The sequence below is a fragment of the Rhinopithecus roxellana genome, chromosome 14 (assembly GCF_007565055.1).
Source record: "Rhinopithecus roxellana isolate Shanxi Qingling chromosome 14, ASM756505v1, whole genome shotgun sequence".
In the NCBI taxonomy this organism is placed as follows: domain Eukaryota; kingdom Metazoa; phylum Chordata; class Mammalia; order Primates; family Cercopithecidae; genus Rhinopithecus; species Rhinopithecus roxellana.
Window position 1 is genome coordinate 105,238,517 of NC_044562.1, and position 25,326 is coordinate 105,263,842.

Sequence of the window (25,326 nt, forward strand, 5' to 3'; positions counted from 1 at the left end):
CTAATTTTCATTTATGTACTTTTTTTTTTTTTTTTTATGAGACAGGCTCTTGCTCTGTCACCCAGGCTGGAGTCACTGGGGTGGTCATAGCTCACTGCTGTCTCAAACTCCTGGGCTCAAGCAGTCCTGTCTCCTCAGCCTCCTAAAGTGCAGGAATTACAGGTGTGTGCTACCACATCTGGCTACGTTTTTGAAATACTATGACAATAAAAAAGTTAGAAAAGTGAAATCAATTTTTTATTTTGAATCTAAAAAGTGTATTTTTAAAGTTTAAATATCTGTTATTATATGTTACTTTGTAAAATCCTAAATCTAACAACTTTTAAAATGTGTATATTATGTTTGTATCTTTTTGTATTTTTTCTGCTTACTATTAGAAAACTTGCTGAGGAGTTGGGTAATTATAGAAGTTTAGCATTAAATTTGTTTCTTATTTTTATTAAAAGTTTTTTGCCTGTCTTGCCTAGGTATGATAGGAAAAGGAAGAACAGAAACTGCATGTGTTGCAAAAGTTGATATTCTTTGAATTGCTCCCCAGTCATTGGTTTCGTCTTGAATAGCTCATGTCATAATTTTTTCAAAGACTGTGGGTAGCCATTCTCTGTGAATAATTCTATCTTTTATGCTTGTTTAATTCATTAGCAGTTTGAGAAGAATAATCTATTTTTCATTTAAATCTTTTTTTGGTTGTTTTGAGAACAATGCTGAATGGTGTAAATATGTAATGCTTTTGTATCTAATAGAGATATATATTGAAATTGTAAGTCAAGGCATAATTTGTTATGGAATAGATGACATCTATTAATCGTTATTTAGTAAATGCTGCCAGTGCATCAATAAGTAGGAAAAAAAAGATCATCTCAAGTAATCTAGTGTTATGAAAACCCTAATATGAGGGAAAACTTATAAATAGTATAGTAAAACTCATGTACTAAGATAGTAGTGAATTAAAATTTATACCTAATCAATTTAGATATTCAAGTGATTAAGTTTGACAACTTTTCATGACCTTGTTCTCTTCTCCTAGTATTATTGTTTTAAATTCAGCTCTTAAGAATCACAATTAGGAAACTCAGAAGTTTTATTTTCACTTTAGCTGCTAATTGAATCTGGTTAATTAGTTTGAGCATTTATCAGTATCTTCTATTCCTATAACTTTAAAGAAACATATTGCCTGTTCAGTCCAGAGTAATTCAGGCACTGTCAGTCCAGGCAACCATCTTAGCCACTGTTGAAAGAGAATAAAACTAGATTTACTTTTAAAGTTCAAAATAAAAGAGCTTTTTTTTTTTTTTTAACTCTTCAGTCTGCATGAACTCCTTTCTCATGAATGAGAACTTAAGAACTCATTTAAATAATTTATAGTTAAATACATAGAAATACAAATTTGATCATTTTCAGCACTTGATTCATCCGAGTGATAATTTTTTTGTTGCATACCTTAATCCAGTCATGATGAAAGAATTACATGCTTTTTCTTTTTCAAGCTATAATCTATTGATTTTGATAGTTTTTGTTGAAAGGCTGCATGCTGTTTTAATGTCTATCTTTTTCTGATTATTTAACAATTTCAAGTTTTTGTTGAATGTTAACAATATGATTTTCTGGCCGGGCGCGGTGGCTCAAGCCTGTAATCCCAGCACTTTGGGAGGCCGAGACGGGCGGATCACAAGGTCAGGAGATCGAGACCATCCTGGCTAACACAGTGAAACCCCGTCTCTACTAAAAATACAAAAACTAGCCGGGCGAGGTGGCGGGCTCCTGTAGTCCCAGCTACTCGGGAGGCTGAGGCAGGAGAATGGCGTAAACCCGAGAGGCGGAGCTTGCAGTGAGCTGAGATCTGGCCACTGCACTCTAGTCCGGGCGACAGAGCGAGACTCCGCCTCAAAAAAAAAAAAAAAAAAAAAAAAAAAAAATATATATATATATATATATGATTTTCTATGGACATCAGCTGTTCGTTAGCTAGGCAATACATCTGATGGGTGAGGAGGAAGAGAATTCACCAGAGACAGATGAAGGAATGGAGAGTGACTGCTTAATTGGTATCGTGTTTCTTTTGGGAATGATAAAATGTTCTGGAATTAGATAGTGGTTATGGTTGCACAACATTGTGAATGTACTAAAACCTCTGAATTGTACACTTTCCAGAGATTAAATTGGTGAATTTAATCTCAAAAAAATTTATTGTGATTTTTATTTTTAGTTATTTTTAGTTATTTAAGACCGAGTCTCGCTCTTTCCCCAGGCTGGAGTACAGTGGCACAATCTGGCTCACAGCAACCTCCGCCACCTGGCTTCAAGCAATTCTCCTGCCTCAGCCTCCCAAGTAGCTGGGACTACAGGTGCGTGCCACCATGCCCAGCTAATTTTTGTATTTTTAGTAGAGGTGGGGTTTCACCATGTTGGTCAGTATAGTCTCAGTCTCTTGACATCGTGATCTGCTGGCCTCGGCCTCCCAAAGTGCTGGGATTACAGGCGTGAGCTACCATGCCCAGCCTGATTTTTAAATTGTAATATTGTAGGGAGGAATACCTGAAACATGCGGAATACTGTTACTCTGGATATTTCAAACTCGTCCTGGAATTAAAATAATGTGCAACATTCTCAAACACTCTTATTTTAGCTGCCAAAATGCCCAAGCAATATGCCATGACGAATTCTGAAAGATGTTAAAGAAATAGTCCTACAAAACACATTGAATTTATTCCTGGAGTATTTTATTATTATTATTATTATTATTATTATTATTATTATTATACTTTAAGTTCTAGGGTACATGTGAACAACGTGCAGGTTCATTACATGTGTATACTTGTGCCATGTTGGTGTGCTACACCCATCAACTCGTCATTTACATCAGGTATAACTCCCAATGCCATCCCTACCCCTCCCCCCTCCCCATAATAGGCCCTGGTGTGTGATGTTCCCCTTCCAGAGTCCAAGTGATCTCACTGTTCAATTCCCACCTATGAGTGAGAACATGCGGTGTTTGGTTTTCTGTTCTTGCAATAGTTTGCTGAGAATGATGGTTTCCAGCTGCATCCATGTCCCTACAAAGGACACGAACTCATCCTTTTTTATGGCTGCATAGTATTCCGTGGTGTATATGTGCCACATTTTCTTTATTGGAGTATTTTTGACAATTCAGTAGAATGACTTACCTCAGGTCTCAGTAACAAAAAACTGTGCTTCTTTCAAGAAAATGATTTATTTTTACCTTATGAATACTGTTTAAGTGATATAAACAAATAAAAGCTGTATATGACAGCCATTTGCTCTTTGCACTGATGACCAGGAAACTAAAAGCCATGTATTTATAGGTCTCCCCAGTAACAAAGTCTACAGGGTCTTGTTAAATGATTTTTTTTCTTTTTTTCTTTGAGACTGGGTCTCGCTCTGTCTTCCAGGCTGGAGTGCAGTGGCGCTATCTCGGCTCACTGCAACCTCTGCCTCCTGGGTTCAAGCGATTCTCCTGCTTCAGCCTCCCAAGTAGCTGGGACTACAGGCACACACCACCACGCCTGGCTAATTTTTGTATTTTTAGTAGAAACAAGGTCTCATCATGTTGGCCAGGATGGTCTGAAATTCCTGACCTCAGGTGATCCACTTGCCTTGGCTTCCCAAAGTGCTGGGATTATAGGTATTAGCCACCACGCCTGGCCCCGATTGCATTTTTAATTCCACTGTTATTCTTAACCTCATCCTATTTTTCTTTCTCCATTTCCTTAGTTTGCATTTTATTCTGTATATTATGTACCTTAGTATTTTACCTCACATCTTATTTTAGAACAGTAAAAGATACAAAATTACAAAAGGTTTAAAAGGATCTTATAATTAGAGGGGGGAAAGTTAAAAATGCAAATGTGTGAGTAACTTATCTATATTACACAAATATGTAATTAGTAGTCTTTCTAACTTTCAAATTCTTAACTTTTTTAAGGAGACAAGAGAACAAGTGGCAAATAGTTAACTAAGCAAAGGGAAGGGTACGCTGGAGATAAGGAAAATTTGTGTAAATGATTGATATATAAATGGCCTCCTGTTAGGTGGTGAATTATAGAATTCAGGGATAATGAAAATTCAGATATGGAAATGGGTCAATACTGCAGAGGGAGAAGGGGAAGCACAGTGGAGATGTTTTCTTAAATTGCTGGCTTTGCTTTTTGTCTAAGGTTGATTCAGTCTAAATCCAACTGGGGTTAATTAAATCAAAGCCTGTACATGACATTTTTATACTGTGCAACTGCACGTATATAGCTTAGAAGGACATGGCTGTCACATCATAAGATATGTCAACATTGCCGGGTGTGGTGGGTCACACCTGTAATCCCAGCACTTTGGGAGGCTGAGGTGGGCGAATCACCTGAGGTCAGGAGTTCGAGACCAGCCTGACCAACATGGAGAAACCCCATCTCTAATAAAAATACAATCTCAACTACTTGGAAGGCTGAGGCAGGAGAATCGCTTGAACCCGGGAGGCGGAGGTTGCTGTGAACCCAGATTGAGCCATTGCACTCCAGCCTGGGCAACAAGAGCAAAACTCTGTCTCAAAACAAAAACAAAACAAAACAAAACAAAAAAAAAGTGTCAACATTGCTTTATGTAATATTTTTAACATGGCAGCCTATTACAAAATAATATTGTTTCTAAATGATTTTTTAATTATCTATTTGTGGTATTTCCCTTCATGATTTTCAATATAGTTTCCATAGAATCCTTCATTTAGTTTCATGTCTTATATTTATTACCTTTGTATTTCCAGCAGCAAGGACAGATATAAGCTTTCTTTCTTTTTCTTTTCTTTTTTTTTTTTTTTTTTGAGACAGAGTCTCACTCTGTTGCCCAGGCTGGAATGCAGTGGTGCAATCTCAGCTCACTGCAGCCTTGCCCTCCCGGGTTCAAGCGATTCTCCTGCCTCAGCCTCCCAACTAGCTGGGACTACAGGCGCACACCACAACGTCTGGCTAATTTTTGTATTTTTGGTAGAGATGGGGTTTCACCATATTGGTCAAGCTGATCTTGAACTCCTGACCTTGTGATTCGCCTGCCTCTGCCTCCCAAAGGTCTGGGATTACAGGTGTGAACCACCATGTCTGGCCTTAAGCGTTTATTAGATGCTTAGTAATCACTGATTTTGCTTCTGCAATTTTTGCCATCATTTTTTCTCTCTCTCGATCATCTCATCAGCATATGTGTTATACTGTCTCCCATTTTAATACAAAAATAACTTTGAAGACTCCACTCCCCCTCCAGGTATAGTACCATTTCTTTTCACCCTTCAGAGCAAAACTCCGTCAGAGTTGTCCATATATGCTGCTTTCATATCCTCATCTCACTTTCTCTGCTTTTTACTGTATTCATTCTTTTGTTCTTACCACTTCACTGACAACATTCTTGTCATGGACACCAGTGAAATTTATCTTGAGGCCGGCATGGTGGCTCACACCTATAATCCCAGCACTTTGGGAGACCGAGGCAGGTGGATCATCTGAGGTCAGCAGTTCGAGACCAGCATGGCCAACATGGTTAAACTCCATCTCTACTAAAATTACAAAAATTAGCTGGGTGTGGTGGCGCACCCCTCTAATCCCAGCTACTCGAGAGGCTGAAGCAGGAGAATCACTTGAACCCACGAGGCAGAGTTTGCAATGAGCCAAGATCGTGCCACTTCACTCCAGCTTGGGTGACAGAGTGAGATTCTGCCTCAAAAAATAATTTATCTTGCTAAATCCAGTGGTCATTTCTCAGCCCTCATGTTGTTTTCCCGGCAGCATTTGTCACACTTTGTCATGTTGTCTTTCCTGAAACTCTTTACTTGAGTACTTAACTTTGTTAAGATCACACTCTTGGTTCCTTGCTACTATTACCACTACCACCACCAGCAATCCTATTCCTATCCCATTGTTCTTTATCTCAAAATTTGGCAATGTCATTTACTCAGTTGACCTCACCAAAACCTTGGAATCATCCTTAATTATGTTGGGTTTTTTTTTCTTGTTTAGTCATCAGCAACCAAATATAAAAAATAATTACTTTTTTCACCACCAATATGGCTACCACGATAGTCTTCTTTTTTCTACCTGAGTTACTATAGTTGCTCAACTGGTCACTGTGTTTTGATTCTCCTTTCTGTCCCATATCCCCAAGATTATTCCATATGCAGTGGCTAGAGTGTTGTTGGTTTTTTTTTTTTTAATCAAATCACATCATTCCCTTAGTCATAACATCCCATATGGCTTTCAGCACATGTGGAATAATATCTAGAGTATTTATTGTTGCTTTCCAGGTCTTCTATGGCCTCTGCCTTGCTCTCCTACCCCCTATCTTACTCTGCACTAGCCCTGGGCATTCTTGTCATTTTTTGAAAACACCAGGCCTTCTCCCCTCCGGGCTTTGGCACTTCTGTTCTATCTGGAGTCTTCCTTTTTACTTCATTCTCAGGGTAATTATCATCATTTCATCTCTTTACCTTTCAGTGTAGTACTTATCACTATAAGAAGGATAGTTTGCAAAAATGATATTGTAGGTCTCTACTGCGAAAATGTAACTTCTATGAAGCAGAGACTTTGTCTTGTTCACTGCTATACTCCCAGGTCTAACACAGTATCTGCCACATTGAAATCATTTGATAAATATTTACTGAATGAACAAAAGAATGATTTGATTCATGTCTCAATGAGTGAATCAGAAAATGTTAAAATTGGATTGTGATTCATATTCTGATTTTCACACTTGTTAAGTTTTTTTTAATTGTGGTAAAATATACATAACATTAAATTTACCATTTTAGCCATTTTAAAGTGTATTCAGTGGCATTAAGTAATTCATTCATATTGCTGCACAACCATTACTTTTTTCATCTTCTCAAACTGAAACTCTGTACCCATTTAATAACTCCCACTCCTCCTTCCCCTAGTCCTTGGTAGTTATCATTTTACTTTCTGTCTCTATGAATTTGACTATTCTGGGTACCGCATATATGTAGAATCATACTGTATTCGTCCTTGACTGACTTATTTTACTTAGCATATAATGTCTTTAAGGTTCATCCATGTTGTTGCTGTTAAATATTTTTAAGTGACATTTTTTCACCAAGTACATATAAATTAATTGTATGTATGCCTTACACCCCTCTTTCATCCGTGACCCTCAAAAAATGTTATAAATGTAATTAACTAAACTTCACAATATCCCTTGTGAAGTCGATAATTACAGTATTGCAAACTGAAGAAGTACTGATAGATTGCCTAAAGTACATAATGAATATATGCCAAAATTCTGAGTAAGGACCAGGGTTATGTAGTCCCTGTTGAAAACATTAGACCAAATTTTTTGTTTGTGATGAAATTATTCTAAGTTCTAGGAAAAACCAAGAGCAGTAATCATTATTTAATTTCTCTAAATATTCATAGCAGTGTTCTTTGAATAAAAGAGTAAAATACAAATTTTCTGAAACTTAATATTTATTAGTGATAACTTTAGTTATTTGATCTGACTAAATATTTCTTTGACCTCTGTATTATTAGAGTGCATGATTATTTTTCCAGTCTTCACAGCCATAGTCTGAAATTGATTTTTGAAGGTGTGGGTTGGGATAGCATCATGTCTGTTCTTTAGCTATGGTGCTTGGAAACTTTATAAAACTGTTACCTTATGTTTGTCTTGATTGCTGACTTATTCGAGTGATATTTTTGTAAAACAGCAATCTTGTGAGGGTCAAATTATCTGTCAATTTGGCATTTGTGGGCAGGACCAAAATGGACTCTAATTTTGATATAAAAAACTAAAAATTTCTTTAATCAGACAATGTGCTTTAACTTAATATTAATTCCTAAAGGTTTAACGTAAAGCTCTCTGTGGGTTGCTACAATTTGAATTGAATTCCCTAAAAACTTAGAGAAATAAAAGTATATATAACTAAAACAACACATAGTTTTTCTCAAATGAAACTTCATTGTATTACTTCACCCAAGTGATTGGTTCACTTTTGGATATTGTGTATACATTAACCTCAAGAATGTTTCAATAGCAGTTGGCAGTGCTACTACCTCCTTCCTCTACTGGAAGCCCATTTGTGGCTCTAAAATGGAAACTTAAGAGGGAGTGAGTAAAGATGTTGAGAAGTGCTAACCAATCTTGAAAGAATAGAGTGGTAAAGTGTGGAAAAACAGGCAGCTTATGTGTGTGTGTGTTTTTAAATTTACCAAGTCTAATAGCCAGTTGTGCTTCATTTCTGTGGTTTTTTATCACCAGCAAAACAATGAAGTTGTCATCTCAGCTCTCACTAAACTTCATATAATAAGGCTTTTGTAAGCTGTCTGAAAATTTTGTGATTCAACCTGTGGAAATTATACCTTTTTTTAGAGAAGTTTCAGTCACACAGAACAATAAAGACAAGTGATGCAAATGAAGAATATAATGCTTTTTGATGGAATGCCAGTTTTTTGCATAAAGGATAGTGTAATTATTGATACCTCTTAGTAATTTATGGAAATGCAAATTTAGTTTCAGTCATAATAGTACATGAGAAAACAAAGTAAAGCAATTCTGCCCAGCTGACCAATGTAAAGCAAATTACAGCTTTTAAATACCAAGCAATAATGATGCAATCTGAAGAGGTTAAAAACTCAGTTCTTCAAAACCCAAGATTCGTTTCCCATAGAAGCTCTATTATACATTAAAGATTCTATGGTAAAATAAACCCATTTCCCCAAACATAAATTTGAAAGACATTTGAAGATGTAAGAATTTCTCTCCCCCAACTTGGAGCAGTTTTATTGAAATGTACATATCCTACCAAACAGAATTGAGGTTTTCTTTTTCCAGTTATAAAAAATGGAGAAAATAATTTTTCAGATATTTAGGAGCACCATTTACGGTTCAGTCCAGATACGGTTTCTGAAATACATAGTAGTACCATCTGGTATGGTAGCCATAAGCCACATGTGGCTATTTAAATTTGAGTAATTAAAACTAAATAATATTTAAAAGTTAGTTCCTTAGTAACACCAGCAATATTACAAGTGCTCAGTAGCCACGTTTCGCTATAGGCTACTGTCTTGGTTGCTATGAAGGAATACTAAAAGCTGTGTAGTTTATAAAGAAAAGAGGTTGGGCCGGGCACGGTGGCTCAAGCCTGTAATCCCAGCACTTTGGGAGGCCGAGACGGGCGGATCACGAGGTCAGGAGATCGAGACCATCCTGGCTAACACGGTGAAACCCCGTCTCTACTAAAAATACAAAAACTAGCCAGGCGAGGTGGCGGGCACCTGTAGTCCCAGCTACTCGGGAGGCTGAGGCAGGAGAAGGGCGTAAACCCGGGAGGCGGAGCTTGCAGTGAGCTGAGATCTGGCCACTGCACTCCAGTCTGGGCGACAGAGCGAGACTCCACCTCAAAAAAAAAAAAAAAAAAAAAAAGAAAAGAGGTTTATTAAGCTAACAGTTCTGCAGGCTGTACAAGAGGCATGGTGCTGTCATCAGCCTCAGCTTCTAGTGAAGGCTGCATCAAAATATGGTGGAGAACGTCAAAGGGGAAGCTGGCATGGGTGAGAGGGACCAAATCCAAAGGTGTCTTGGCTTTATAACAACTCATTCTCACAGGAACTAACCCATTCCCTAGAGAACCAATAAAGTCTTCAAGCAAGAACTCACTCATTACTGCCAGAGCAGCACGAAACCATTCATGAGGGATCCACCCCCATGACCCAAACACCCTACCTTATGCCCCACTTTCCTGCAATATCACACTGGGGATAAAATTTCAACCTGAGATTTGGTGGGTACAAACAAACCATAATAGCAGGTATATATTGGACAGCATAGGCACTGAACATTCCCTTCATCGCAGAAAGTTCTGTTGCACAACCCTGGATAGATCACATTGTCACCAGTTTCCCAGTATATAATTTTCTATTATTTTCAAGTATCCTCCCCTCCTGCCAAAAAAGTATTGCTTATATCCTAAGCCTGTGATTTTTTTTCCCTACTGAATAATAATCTTCAAATTTAAAAAGTCAGTATTTGAAATGATTAGCAAGTTAGGGTTTTAGCCAGGCGTGGTGGCTCACGTCTGTAATCCCAGCACTTTGGGAGGCCAAGGCGGGTGGATCATGAGGTCAGGAGTTTGAGACCAGCCTGGCCAAGATGGGGAACCCCGTCTCTACTAAAAGTACAAAAATTAGCCAGGGTGTGGTGGCAGACACCTGTAATCCCAGCTACTCGGGAGGGTGAGGCAGGAGAATCGCTTGAACCTGGGAGGCGGAGATTGCAGTGAGCCGAGATCGCGCCACTGCCCTCTAGCCTGAGTGACAGAGAAGATTCCATCTCAAAGAAAAAGAAAAAAAAAAAAAGTTGTTCTATAAAAATTTTGTTAAACCTTAAAAATAAATGCCAAAATATGTACAGTTGACACTTTAAAGAGAGAATGATAAAGACCGTCCTTAACTTCTCCATGTCCATGGTCTATAATCTAAGATAACAACACTGATACAGTCTACAAATAGCACATGATTTGTGAGATTATTTTTCCTATATAAATTTTGAAAATAATTTTTTTATTGTATAACCATACCTTGAAAAGAGCATAGAGCACACGAAAAAATCAACCTATATATAAATGAATGATTAAATATTTTGTGTTGATTACAAACAAATTTCAGGATTAATCAGCATTACTTCTGTGTTAAGACTGAGTGAAGTGAGAAAAAGCAGATAGATATTCTATTCATTTATTTCGTTGATTCCTTTTACTGAGGTAGGTATGGATGAATGTCCATCCTTTGTAGGTATGTAGTATTGTAGGTATCCATAGTTTGTAGGTATGTAGTATTGTCAAGGAAAGGTTAAAACTTGAGTATGTTAAAATTGAGTACATAAAGAAAGACTTTGTTTTGGGGCAAAGCATGAAGAAAAATAAAGATAGTACATGCTGATTGCTAGAAAAATACTAATAGGATTGCATATCATGACTTAAAATTATTTTCCCACATTGGTAGGTGGGTAATATTTGTAGATGTTTTCTGGGGGTTAATATTATTGAGATTTTTCTCTATGCATATTTACTAAAACAGTGACTTGTAGAGAAATAGCACATAACCAATACATTAGTTGAATTATGTTTTCATAAAATGTAACATTACTTTTTATATGTGTAATTTGAATACATTTCTTAGTTTTGAAATGATTTGAAAGAATTACCTTTTTTGCTCGTAAAAGCCACTTAGGATTTTTATGAGCAGCTTTAAGATTAGTCTGGCTTCATCCTCTAGTGTCGTTTTAATTTCACGTGTTTTTTTCCTCATGCAATTGCAAGTACCTAGTGAGTCATGTATAAAAATTGCTATCATGAGGAAGGAATGCCTTTACTAGTTTTTTATCCTATGAGCTTTAGTACTTGAAGTAAACTGTATATATTTTAACTGTAGATCTATCCTTAATTAACTTAACATTTTTCCAAAAAATCAAAAGTAAAATGGAATTTATCTTTTATTCAGATATGCATAGTTTGAGTGTGACTGTTTACAATAGTTGTAATACCTGTTTTGAATCACAGGGTTTTATAGAAGTAGTTTTTTCCTTCACAAGACTTCTTGTATTGACTCTGTTACCATCAAAAGACTTATTTTTGCGTTGATTAAAGTTGAGAGCTTAATGTTAGGCAAGTAGGTCCTTGAAAGCAGTTTTTTGGATACAGAGAGAATAATGTATTTTATCTATGTGGCCACCTTCTTTTTTTTTTTTTTTTTTTTTTTCTTTTAGACAGGGTTACTCCTTCACCCAAGATAGTGTGCAATAGTACCATCAGAGCTCGCTGCAGCCTTGACCTCCCTGCCAGGCTCAGGTCATCCTCCTATCTCAGACTCATGAGTAGCTGGGTGGGACTACAGGCATGTGCCACCATGCCTTGCCAATTTTTCTATGTTTTGTAGAGAGAGGGTTTCACCATGTTGCCCAGGCTGGTTTTGAACTCATGGGCTCAAGTGATCTGCTTGCCTCAGCCTCCCAAAGTGCTGGGATTACAGGCGTGAACCACCCGCGCCTGTAACTGCCTTCTGATCTGATTTGGTATGATAGGGGTAGAGAAGGTTAGTTTAGAAAGAATGTTTCCTGTCTTATCTTCTTTTACCCCTCTAACATTTTTACCCCCCTAAAACTGTTCAATATGTTTTCCTCTTTGGAAATCTTTCTTCATGTGCCTTTATTCATTGTATTTTCTATGTCTGTACTTCTTGAACTTAAACAAAACAAAAAACCCTGCAATTCCACTTCTCTTATTTCCCATGGGCCCTACTTACAGGTCTCTGCCAAATTATGCTGGCTGTTCTGTTTTTTCTCCATATTCCCTTGGTGAACTCACCCACAGTCTTGGCTTGAACTGTACTTTTATGTAACTGATTTTCAAATCTTGGACTCTTCTAAATTTCTACCTGCTGGTGGGAAGTATCTTCATTTGAATGGCCTGTCCTACTGTTCTAAACAACACTGGCCTGTCCTACTGTTCTAAACAAAAGTCACCCCACCCTACCACTGCAGATTTCTTTCATTATGTTAGTGGGAACCTTTAAAGTAATCTTTCACTCTTTTGCTATCCTTGTTCCTAATACTTAGTTTAGCATGAAGCCCTCTGGTTTCACCATTTAAGATTTGGGTTTCCCATTCCCTCTGCGTTTTCTCATCTTCACTATCCAGACCCTCATTATTGTACACCTTTAATTCACTACCCCCGCTTTCCCATCACCCCCTGCCTTGCTTTTTTTTTAAGCTTCCCAAATGCTTCTTGCAGTGACTTAAAAACGCATACCAAGTTGTTATGGCATATTTTCTTTAAATAGGTAGTAATTCTTGCAAGAGTTTTTACTTAAACTTTCTTTTGGCTCCTTTGTAGCTCTTGACATAATGCTGGATGCAGTAGGAACTTGATAAGTACTTGTTCACTCATTCATTCAGCAGCTAATTAGCTATTGGGTTCCAGGTACTGTATCTTCCTTCAGGAAGTTAAAGCTGACAACAGCCTCTGGTGGTAAAGAAAGGCCTCTCTGAGGAGGCGGCGTTTGTTATGAGACCTGATTGAAGTGAGAAAACCAGTCCTATGAAGAGGGCAGAGGGAAGAGCAAGTGTCAAGACCCTGAAGTGGAACAAATTTGATATGTTTGGGGATTATCAAAAGGGTGCTTGTGACTGGAACATGGTAGAAACAGGAAATGCAGTCAGGGCACAAGGTAACAGAGGGCCTATGAGGTCATGATAGTAAGCATTGTGGGTTTTATTCTAAGAGCTGCTAAAGCCATTGTACGGTTTTGAATAAGGGAATGATGTGATTTGATTTACTTGCTTTAAGAACAGATGTAGATACTTGAGACCGGGAGTTTGAGACCAGCCTGGGCAACATGGTGAGACCCTGTCTCTCCAGAAAAAAAAAGAAGAAAGAAAAAAAAAAATTAGCAAGGTGTAGTGACACACACCTGTAGTCCCAGCTACCCAGGAAGCTGAGGCAGGAAAAAAAAAAAAAAAAACTAGAAATAGGGAGGCTATAATCGTAATATAGGAGAGCCAGTAATCATGAACTAGTAAGGTAACTAGCAGTAATAGTTTTTGAATTAAGGACAAAGTGAGGAAGAGTAGTTGGTAGGGTGGACTAGGTGAAAGGTCAGAGGTAAAAGAGAAACCAGGAAAAGCTGTTCTTTGTGTTTAGTAAAGTCATGTATCATTTCTAAATTCTGTTTTCCTGGAGTCTATAATAAGGAATATCTCTTTCCTGCCACTTTAAAGGAATCATTATGAGGATCTGATGAAATAACACCTGAAAGCCCATTAGGAACCGTAAAATGCCATAACCATGTGTTACTTTTGAACACTAAACGTTTAAGGGCTTATCTCAAATTAGACTTGTTAATAAAGAAATTTCCAGGCCGGGTGCGGTGGCTCTTGCCTGTAATCCCAGCACTTTGGGAGGTCAAAGTAGGTGGATCACTTGAGGCCAGGAGTTCAAGACCAGGCTGGCCAACATAGTGAAACCCTGTCTCTACTAAATATACAAAAAGTTAGCTGGGTGTGGTGGCGCACACTTGTAGTCCCAGCTACACAGGAGGCTGAGGCACAAGAATCGCTTGAACCCATGAGGCAGAGGTTGCAGGGAGCCAAGATCGCACCACTACATTCTAGCCTGGGTGAGAGTGAGACCCTGTCTTGAAAAATGACAACAAAATTCCAAAAATTTAGATTTCACAGGGATAAACTTGAAGCCGTTTATAGCTTAGGAAATATTTTTTTCCTCTTCTGAATTATTTCCAGTGATATTTTCAATCTTTTGATAATTTTGTCACTATTCATAAACATTAGCATGTGGTAATGTCTCCAGTATTAAGTAGATGACATTTTGGTTCTCATCTGTACTGATAATCATAGACAGAAAAATATTTATAAATAATACCTAATTGTCTTCAGTTTGTGACATATTTAAGATATTGTTTTGCTCTTCTTAGTACATAATTTGAAGACAAATAAAACTTGTAACCCAAATGTCCTATAGTTTATTTTTTAATATGTTATGTCCACCCTAGGGTGTTGGTAATTATAAACAAAAACATGACCTGCCATACTATAATAAATAATGATCTATAAATAAACTCCAGTCCTTTTATGCTTATTTTTGTCATGCTAATTATATGGACGCTGATACTGTAGGTTAATTTCAGTGTGACTTATGGCATCAAGAAAGACACAAATTTTGAACAAACTTTTTAGTTTCTGAAATTTCTTAACTATGTTTCAGCTGATTGCTAATTCTGTTTTCCTATTGCAGGTTTTCCAACAGTGATGTCACAAGATTGACCACATTGATCACAGTAAGACCAAAATGATAGTTAAGCTTTTAAGGAAGTTTGGTTTTCTCTGAGAATGAGAATTGACTTAGAAAACATTTATAATTTGAAATTATTATTTCTTTTGCTAGGCAGTTGAATGTTAACATTTTAAATGAATCGTATCTTATATTTCTAGCTAGTTATTTAAATACTTTTAAAATATTGCTTTAAAGGATTTAAAAAACATTTAAAAGGAAAATTACTTTTAATTTACAACTGAAATTATAGGCCTAAATATACTAAATTATTTCAGTGTGAGTTAAACTCTGAATGTCATCTATTTTGAGTTTTTATTTTTACTAAAAAATGGCAGAGAGGTTAAGGCAAGTCCACATTAGGAAATACATATAAAAGTAAATTACTTGAGATTGTAATGAATTATTAAGGAAAGATTATGAAAATGTAGCCTTGGTAGGCTGGGCGTGGTGGCTCACGCCTGTAATCCCAGCACTTTGGGAGGCCGAGGTGGGTGGATCACCTGAGGTGAGGTCAGGAGTTTGAGACTAGCCTGGCCAACGTGGCAAAACCCCGTCTCTACTAAAATACAAAAATAGCTGGGCATGGTGGCACACACCTGTAATCCCAGCTACTCAGGAGGCTGAGGCAGGAGAATCACTTGAACCCGGGAGGTGGAGGTTGCAGTGAGCTGAGATTGTGCCACTGCACTCCAACCTGGGCAATAGAGAGACTTGGTCTAAAAACAAATATATATATATATATATATATACACACACACACACACACACACACACCCACATATATATAGCCTTGGTAGAGTTTTTAGGTATCTTGCTTAAATTTTTTATTGATATTTATAGGATTTGTAGAGTCTTCCAGATATGGAGAGTTTTTTGATAAAGATGGTTCTCTTAAGGAACTAATACTTTTAAATTTTAAGTGTTAATTTCTGTTGTGTATAAGGACATATGTTACCTAAAGAAAAACTTTACCAGGGCCTTTATCCACATGAGAAAATTCTAAGTGATAAAATCTGAATTACAATCATGAACTTTATATCATTTTTAAAAAATTCTCTTAAATAACAGATAAATTTGTACTAAATTATTTACTCCATGATCCTGCTGCTTCTTTAACTCTGTTTTAATTTAACTCATTAAATCCAGAAGCTTTAATTATTAGAAGTATAAATTCACATATAGATAATGTTTGTATTTATGTTCAATTTTTTTTTTTTTAAACTGGTTCATTTGTTAAGTTTAACATTTTGCAGAGGCTAGAGAGAAATTTTATTTTTAAAGGCTTTATCATCATAATTTTGTCTACTAATACTTATAGCATATTTATTCATTTTCCTAAGGCAGCATTTTATATTTCTTTGATTTATAGCTCTTTCCTTGTTTGTTTTTTCTTAATTAGAACTTTATTGCCCTAACTGAATATTTTATAAGAAAATATTGACATATTTCTATAGAAACCTTCTGTTCAGCATCTAGTGCTTTACAACCAAAGAAGTTAACTTTAGCATTAAATGAGCCCTTTTTAAAATTGAAAAATGCTGACTCCCACAGCTTATTTTTATTTTAAATTTTTTCCCCACAGTTTATTTTTAGGGTAATATTAAGAGAGTAATTAATTGCAACTGATCAAAATCTAAGAATTTCAGGAAGAGAAGTGATATTTAATATTATTAGATGTTAAATATCAGTTAAAGAGTAAGAAGTGTTCATTTGAGAGGTTCGTAAGTGACTGATACTAGAAACCTTAACTTTGTTATGTCACTGTTGTGAGGCCTTTTTCAGCCCTTTGAGTTAAGAAAAGAGGGTAGATTTCAACATTGATTCAGGTTGAGAGTACTAGTGAGAGAGTAGTTCAAATATATGTTTACCATGTGGCTGGAATAAATGAGGCCAGGAAAGGGCTGATTTATCCAAAGGAAGAGAGGTCAGGAGACTAGTCATAGATACATAAACTGGTATAATGAGATGACATAGTAAGAACTAAAGGTAAAATGTTATGGTTAGAGAGGGGGATTATATTATGGGCTGTTTCAGAGCTGAAGTGTAGTAGCTATTTATATATTATGTAATATACACTTTATATATGTTTTAATCAAAATTTTCAGAAGTCAGGAGAATTTCTGTTTTTTTCTTTGATGTCACAATGTATATAAATGTCAAAACCTTTTAACTGATCTCCCTTCTTCCTGGCCATTATCAATTCCATTGAAACTTGTACACAACTCCCAGTTTAGTCTGATTAAAGCATTGCTCGGTTCCTTTTATTTCTCTACTTGAAAACGTGTGGTGGCTTCTCATTTTCTGTGTGATCAAATCCAGACCTTCTAATTTGGTATTTAAGATCCTTCCTCAGTTTGTCTTCAGCATGTTTTCTTTTCTTTCTTTGTTTCCTTTTTTTTTTTTTTTTGAGACAGAGTCTCACTCTGTTGCCCAGGCTGGAGTTCAGCAGTGCAATCTTGGCTCACTGCAACCTCTGCCTCCTGGGTTCAGGTGATTCTTCTGCCTCAGCCTCCCAAGTAGCTGGAATTACAGGCACGCGCCACCACACCCAGCTAATTTTTGTATTTTTAGCAGAGACAGGGTTTTACCATGTTGGCCAGGCTGGCCTCGAACTACTGACTCAAATGATACACCTGGCTTGGCCTCTCAAAGTGCTGGGATTACAGGAGTGAGCCACTGTGCCCAGGCTGTCTTCAGCATATTTTCTATTATTCAAGAATAAGAACGGTATACTCTACCTAATGTGGACTACGTTCTCTACCTTGGATACACGTTTTGGCTCCACACTTACATGCATGTTATTCTCTTTACCTAGAATATTGTTTTTCTTTTCACACTTAAAAACAATTTCTTCTGGTGAAATCAAACTTTCTCTCTAATACTGTATCCACATATAATCATCTCCCTGAGGTGTTCCCTAATCATCCTAGTTCTCTGTTCCTAATAATTTGGTAATGCTTAATTTTTATTACTCCAGTGTTACTGATAACATAATTGTATTTAGGATACTGATTTTAATACACATCTTCTTACTATATTCAGCAAATGTTTGTTGGCATTCACAATAAACCAGAAAGTGCTAAATCAATTACTGTGTTTAGTGTTCTTATGTTAAAATTGAAATAAGGGTATTAATACATTAATATAATTTAACCACAGGAAGCAGGGTGGATAGAAAAGAACTTAGATTTTAGAACCAATAGAGTTCAAGTACTAACGTCACTGTGTACTAGCGGTGTGACTTCCAGCAAGTCAGCCTCTTTGTGCCTCAGTATCTTCACCTATAAAGCAATGCATTATTTGAATTAAAAAGGATTATGAAATTTAAATTCAGTTTCTTTTAGCTTTCCTCCCTCTTCCTGATAGAACTTTATGGCTTACTCCTTTACAGATACACAAGGGACATGAAATCAACCATAAAGATCAGTGATATATCCTAAACATTCAAATTTACCTTATTTACAAATTGTAGCCATTTTGTCTGTTTTAATAAATAGATTTCTACATTATGTATATTAGTGATAACTTTATTGACTTTCAGCAAGTTTCAGCAAGGTGGCCAATTAGACCTGTTAATGTTCTTTTATTTGAGGAAAAGGGAGTGACAACTAGACAACTAGACAGACAACTAGAATGGCAACATCTTAAACAACCGGAATGAACTATAGAATAGTTTAAGAGTACTGTGCATTCCCCTTATGTAATGGGTGAGAAAATCAAGGTTTAGAGAGCTTGAGGGAAAGTAGTGCACATAATAGTTAAGGACATGGACTTGGGGTTAGAAAAACCTTTGTTTTTGTTTGTGTTCTGCTACTTCTGTAGCTGTTGTGATCCTGAGTCAATTTCTTAGTCTAAGACCCAATTTTTTCTTTTCTAGAGTAGGGATAATATTATGATGTCTGGAATATTAAATGAAACATTGCTCATAAAGCACTTAGCACAAAAGATGGCACATACTAAATTTTTCTTAGCCTCCTCATACTCATCAATATCTGTAAAGTTACTTGTCTAAAATTACATGATTTGAGAACTTGGACTAACCTGACTTTGCTTTATCCTGTTAGAATTTTTACTGTTCTGTTTTGTGATTAGTTCTTACTTGATTAAAGATGTCTAAACAGCATTTATAGAAAGTACAATAAAATAATTCAGAGGTTATTTTCTTAAATCTCCCTTAATCCTCTGTCTTCTCTGAGCGTATTTGTGCAGTTTCATTTACATGCAGTTTTGTTTATATGTAATTTCATTATTAGAGTGACTATATTTTATCTTCAAATATTCTTACTTAATATTTTACTATATATTTAATAATCTGTCACAAGGCAACCCTTTTTTTTTTTTTTTTTTTTTTTTTTTGAGTCTAAGTCTCACTGTCACCCAGGCTGGAGTGCGGTGGCACGATCTCAGCTCACTGCCAGTTCTGCCTCCTGGGTTCACACCATTCTCCTGCCTCAGCCTCCTGAGTAGCTGGGACTACAGGCGCCCACCACCACGCCCAGCTAATTTTTTGTATTTTTAGTAAAGATTGGGTTTCACCGTTTTAGCCAGGATGGTCTCGATCTCCTGACCTCGTGATCTGCCCACCTCGGCCTCCCGAAGTGCTGGATTACAGGCGTGAGCCACCGCACCCGGCCGGCAACCTTTTAAATAAAGTGACTTTTTCTGTTTTTATTAAAATTTCTTGGTTGGGCACAGTTGCTCTCATTCCTGTAATCCCAGCACTTTGGTAGCCCAACATGGGGGATTGCTTGAGCCCTGGAGTTAAAGACCCACCTGGGCAATATAGTGAGACTTTGTCTCTACAAAATAATAAACAAAATTAGCTAGGCATGGTGGCTCAAGACTGTAGTCCCAGCTACTCGGGAAGCTGAGGTGGGAGGATTGCTTGAGTCCAGGAGTTCAAAGCTGCAGTAAGCCAAGATTGTACCATTGTACTCCAGCCTAGGCTACAGAGGAAGAGCTTGCCTCAAAAAAGAAAAATTATTTTTTCATTTTTCTTCTTGATAATTTTATTATGAATATTACTTAAATTTTGTAGAGATACATCTCTCCCAATAGTAATACTTAATAATTGAGATTTAGAAGGAATTGCTATATAACATTATAGTGTACATACTGTCAGAAATATTGGTGTTAGATAGTAAATTTAAAATGTCAGGTACTTACCACAGAGAAGATATAACCAAGTATGGCAATGATTGATAGTTGTCCCTAATACTGATTTTCCCCCCTCTTCTAATTTTTTTTTTCAGTATATTACTACCTAGAATAAAAACATCATTTCCCCAGTCTCCCTTGCAGCTAGATATAGTAATCTGACTAAACTTTGGCAAGATATATATAGGCAGAAGTAGTGTGTGCAACTTTCAGGATGTGTCCTTAAAGGAATGGGTGCACATCCTCTTTTTTGCCCCTTCCTCCTTGCTGGCTGAATTGTGATCATAGTTGAACTGTGAGTGGAAACCCTATACTGAGAATGAATAAAGCAACAGTAAGAAAGAAAATCCTTACTAACATAATGTTACACTGTCCATACTGGCCTGCCTATCCCTGTACTTCTTTGACATGACAGAGATAAAACTCTGTATTGTATGAGCCATTCACTCTTGGGCTTTCTGTCACTCGTGGCCAAAACTAATCCTGATAGACCAAGATAGCTTGACGAAGAATGTTTATGCCATTGTGGCTGGATGCGGTGGCTCACGCCTGTAATCCCAGCACTTTGGGAGGCTGAGGTGGGTGGATCAGGCAAAGGTGGGCAGATCACTTGTCTGGAGTTTGAGACCAGCTTGGCCAACATGGCAAAACCCCATCTCTACTAAAAATACAAAAATTAGCCAGTCATGGTGGCACATGCCTGTAGTCCCAGCTGCTCGGGAGGCTGAGGCAGGGGAATTGCTTGAACCTGGGAGGCGGAGGTTGCAGTGAGCTGAGATTGCACCCCTGCACTCTGGCCTGGGCTACACAGCAAGACTCCATCTTAAAAAAAAAAAAAAAGAAAGAAAAAATGTTTATGCCATTGTTAAAATGTCTTTTTTTTTTTTTTTTTAACATCTCATTTGTTTTATTTGAACTCTACTGTCTCCATGGTTTAAGTCAAGCTTGTTCATCCTGTGGCCTGTGGGCCACATGCAACCCAGGACAGCTATCAGTGCAGCCTAACACAAATTTGGAAACTTTGTCAAAACATTATGAGATTTTTTTTGTGTAATTTTTGTTTTTTGTTTTTTAGCTCATCAGCTATCGTTAGTGCTACTCTATTTTATGTGTGTTCAACACAATCCCTCTTCATCCAGTGTAGCCCAGGGAAGCCAAAAGATGGGATAGCCCTCGAAGTTTTAGGAGAAGAATGGAAAGGGAAATGATTCGTTCTGTCTAGCAGAGGGGATCAAGAAACTTTTACAGAGGAGTGAGACATGTGGTCTAGATTTTTGAAGTATAATGTAGAAGAGAATCTAGAAAGAGGAAATAGGCATATAGACTTGAAAGAACATATGTTCAGAGACATGTAGATGTTTTAGTTTTTGTTTGTTTGTTTGTGTGTTTTCAGAGAGAGTCTCGCTCTATTGCCCAGGCTGGAGTGCAGTGGTGTGATCTCGGCTCACTGCAACTTCTGCCTCCCAGGTTCAAGCAGTTCTTCTGCCTCAGCCTCCCGAGTAGCTGGGGTTTCAGGCACATGCCACCATGCCCGGCTAATTTTTATATTTTTAGTAGAGCTGGGGTTTCATCATGTTGCTTAGGCTGGTCTCAAACTCTTGACCTCAACTGATCTGCCTGCCTCGGCCTCCCAAAGTGCTGGGATTACAGGCAGTGAGCCACTGTGCCTGGCCTAAGTTTAATACTGTTGAAATACAACATTTGAGGAAGTAAATGAGCCTAATGGTCAGCTGTCATAGGAATTTATAAACTAAAAACTTTAGTAAGTGCTAGATACCTAGTGATGAGTTATTTTATTGTAAATAATTTTAATATTATTTATTGCTTTTCCATTAAATTTTAGTGGGTTTTTTTGTTTGTTTGTTATGTTTTTATTTTTAGAAACAGGGTCTTACTCTGTCACCCAGGCTGGACTACAGTGGCACAATCATAGCTCACTGTAACCTCAAACTTCTGGCCTCAAGCAATCCTTCCACCTAGGTTTCCCAAAGCATGGAAGTTACAGGTGTGAGCCACTGTACTTGACTATCATTAAATATTTTTAATAAATATATTTTGATAAATGTGTTGAGGAATGAAGAACAAAGCTAATATTTATTTATCCACTGATTTTTTAAGATGCTAGGTACTTATTTGAACCTTTAACAATTTTAAAAGACGTATCATTACATTTTACAGATGCCCAAACTGAGACTTGGAAAGGTCAAATATCTTTCCTAGTGTGTTATAAGTGATAGTTAAGTCATTATCTGAAAAGCGCAAAAAATAGTCATTTCCAGAACAAGTTTACTGTGTACTATCTGACCTTTATTTTTCACTTTTCTAATACCAAAAGTAGAGTTATAGTCAATTTTAAAATATCTGTAGTAAAATATAACAGTAATAAAACCGGAAGTGAAAATCTTTTTAAGAATTTCCATATTTTATAGCAAGTAACAAATCTAAAAGTGTTAAAATTTTTAAATGTAGTACAGTAAAGTTATAAAATACTGTCTGAAACATTTTTTACAGAGTCTGAATATTTTGAATAGTATCTTCAAAATCAGTATGTAGCAGCCATTTAAGTTACTTCATATAAATCCATTTCCCATTGCTATTCCTAAATGTATATTTGGATGAAAGAAACCCTCTGTTTACTTGTACTGCATTTTCTCATAAGTTGTACTGTTTTAACATTTAACAATTAATGGAGCTAAAAGCATGCATGATGTTCTCTGTATGAGTGGCTGCATATATAAATAACACCATGCTGCACAGATTCAAGTTTAACTTCTTTTGAACAAGTCAAAATGTGTAATGTTGCACAATCCCTTGATTTAAAGATAGATTCTTATTTATCAGAAAATTCTAAATGAGCTACTGTTTAATAAATCTGTCTTTAAAAAAGAAACTTTACAGATCTAGGAATAATTATAGAAACATGAGAGAATATAAAATGAAAACCAGTTTTCTGCTGTGGTTTCCTGTTTTCTTATTGTAATCAGCAGTGTCTAGCATGTAGACTAGGTAAATATTTCCTGAATTAAGGTGACCTGAAAGTTAATCTGGCTAGTAAATTGTTTTCTTCCACTCACACTTTGTAGAACACTAATGCACACTTCTGCTGTGAGATACAAGAAACGTTCGTAAGGGAGTGGATAAAATGTAACTGTAGTCTGCAGAAACTAGAGATGAGAAAATGGGTTATGTACACTGAGTTATGGGTTTGTGATATTTAACCTCTTTGTTCTTTTTATATAAATATACACAGAAAAAACCAGGGAGGAGAAAGAATTTTGACAAAAATGGAAATTTTTTTTGTTGTATAGTATCAAAAGTTTGCGTGTCATGAATGTTAAAAAGAAGTTTAACTGATACAAATATTCCTGAAGCTGTCCTTATGTGAATGCATTTTTAAATGCATTTTAAAACATTACATCAATGGGTACATTTACATCAAAATGTAAGATAGTATGTGTAAACTTTACAACATGCAGAGTATGCTGTTGATTTTGCAAATAGCACATCTAATACTTGCAATTTTATTCTCTGATTTTCTTTCTCCTCAAAAGAAACCCGTCAGCTTATGTTCATAAAATTCATGATTTTTGTCTCCTCACTCCCCTTACCACTGAGTATTTCCTTACCACTGAATATTTCCTGTGTGTCTTTTTTTTCTAAACTCTAGAAGCTTTATATTTTCAGTGTCATCTTTATGGAAAGGAAATTTCAGAAAACGTAGACACTTGGCACTAAACTCAAATGTCACAGTTCATTTCAAATGTTACCTCCTCCATAAAACCTTTGGATCCTTTTCAGTTGGAATTAGTCTCCGTATCATTTCTGCCTTTCAGATTTGTTATTTCTGTTATAGCAATTTATTTCAACACGGGGTACATGGACCTGAGTGTGCAAATGTATTTTCCACAGGGAGAAAGGGCTAAAATTTTTAATGTTAATGTAAAATAAATTAGTGTGAGCATATTCTTAGATCATGTGGTATGCCATGCCTACCTTATAACCAATTACTACCATGTATTTTCAGGACTATGATTATGTTAGTCTAATGAGAAAAGAACAATAGATTTAATATTATAAGTGGTTCACTTGTATTAGGTGAAAGTCTGATGACATCAGAGTGAACTAAAAGTTTTGCAGTCATTTGAGTAGAAACAAATGATATTAAATCATTTAGGGCATACTAGATGTATAGTTCATCTTCACACTGCTGATTACCCGAGACTGGGCAATTTACAAAAGAAAGAGGTTTATTGGACTTACAGTTCCACGTGGCTGGGGAGACCTCACAATCCTGATGGAAGGAAGTCACCTCTCACATGGATGGTGGCAGGCAGAGAAAGAGAGAGAGCTTGTGCAAGGAAATTCCTGTTTTTAAAACCATCAGATCTCATGAGATTCATTCACTATCACGAGAACATCGCACGAAAGACCCGCCGCCATAATTCAGTCACCTCCCACTGGGTTCCTCCCATGATATGGGAATTGTGGGAGTTACAATTCAAGATGAGATTTGGATGGGGACACAGCCAAACCATATCACTAGACTTATAGGCATGTTAAACCAAAATGTAACTGAAAAATAATGGAGAAATAGCAGTCAGTACCATTTTTATGTTGACTATAATAATACATTTTCTTTTTTTTTTTTTTTTTTTTTTAGACGGAGTCTCACTCTGTCGCCCAGGCTGGAGTGCAGTGGCCGGATCTCAGCTCACTGCAAGCTCCGCCTCCCGGGTTCACGCCATTCTCCTGCCTCAGCCTCCCAAGTAGCTGGGACTACAGGCGCCCGCCACCTCGCCCGGCTACTTTGTTGTATTTTTTAGTAGAGACGGGGTTTCACCGTGTTAGCCAGGATGGTCTCGATCTCCTGACCTCGTGATCCGCCCGTCTCGGCCTCCCAAAGTGCTGGGATTACAGGCTTGAGCCACCGCGCCCGGCCTATAATAATACATTTTCATGAAAACATTGTATTCGTGAACACAATACACAGTTTTTGAACTATGTATTTGAACTGTGTTGTTTGTAGCTTTTGTGTGCCTATTTGGAAATCCTTTTGGTATTATATTTGAAAGAAGATCTGGAAGCAAGAGGAAGAGTTTATCCTTATCCATAGCTTTATTTTTCTGTATTTCAGTAACAATATAATAAGTCAGTGGGTGGAAGGTGTTTCACAAAACCTTTTTTCTGTCTTCATAAGGGGTTTATACATAGGTTAAGTTTCAGAAACATTGTTACAGAGTCCTTATATACCTTATATGATGATTGTGTGTTCAGTTGTTTCACCTATTAGGCTATAAACTCCTTATAATCTAGTAAAGGCATAGATT

The 25,326-nt window shown here is 36.8% G+C and overlaps 1 protein-coding gene across 8 annotated transcripts in view; it reads left to right on the forward strand.

Moving 5' to 3' along the window:
- Positions 1-25,326, forward strand: part of BAZ2B (bromodomain adjacent to zinc finger domain 2B) — a 331,981-nt gene that overhangs the window by 49,963 nt on the left and 256,692 nt on the right. For all 8 annotated transcript variants that reach the window (XM_010379122.2, XM_030916305.1, XM_030916307.1 and 5 more), the window contains exon 2: positions 14,804-14,846. The gene's annotated coding sequence lies outside the window, so the exon portion shown is untranslated. The remainder of the gene's footprint in view (positions 1-14,803; positions 14,847-25,326) is intronic.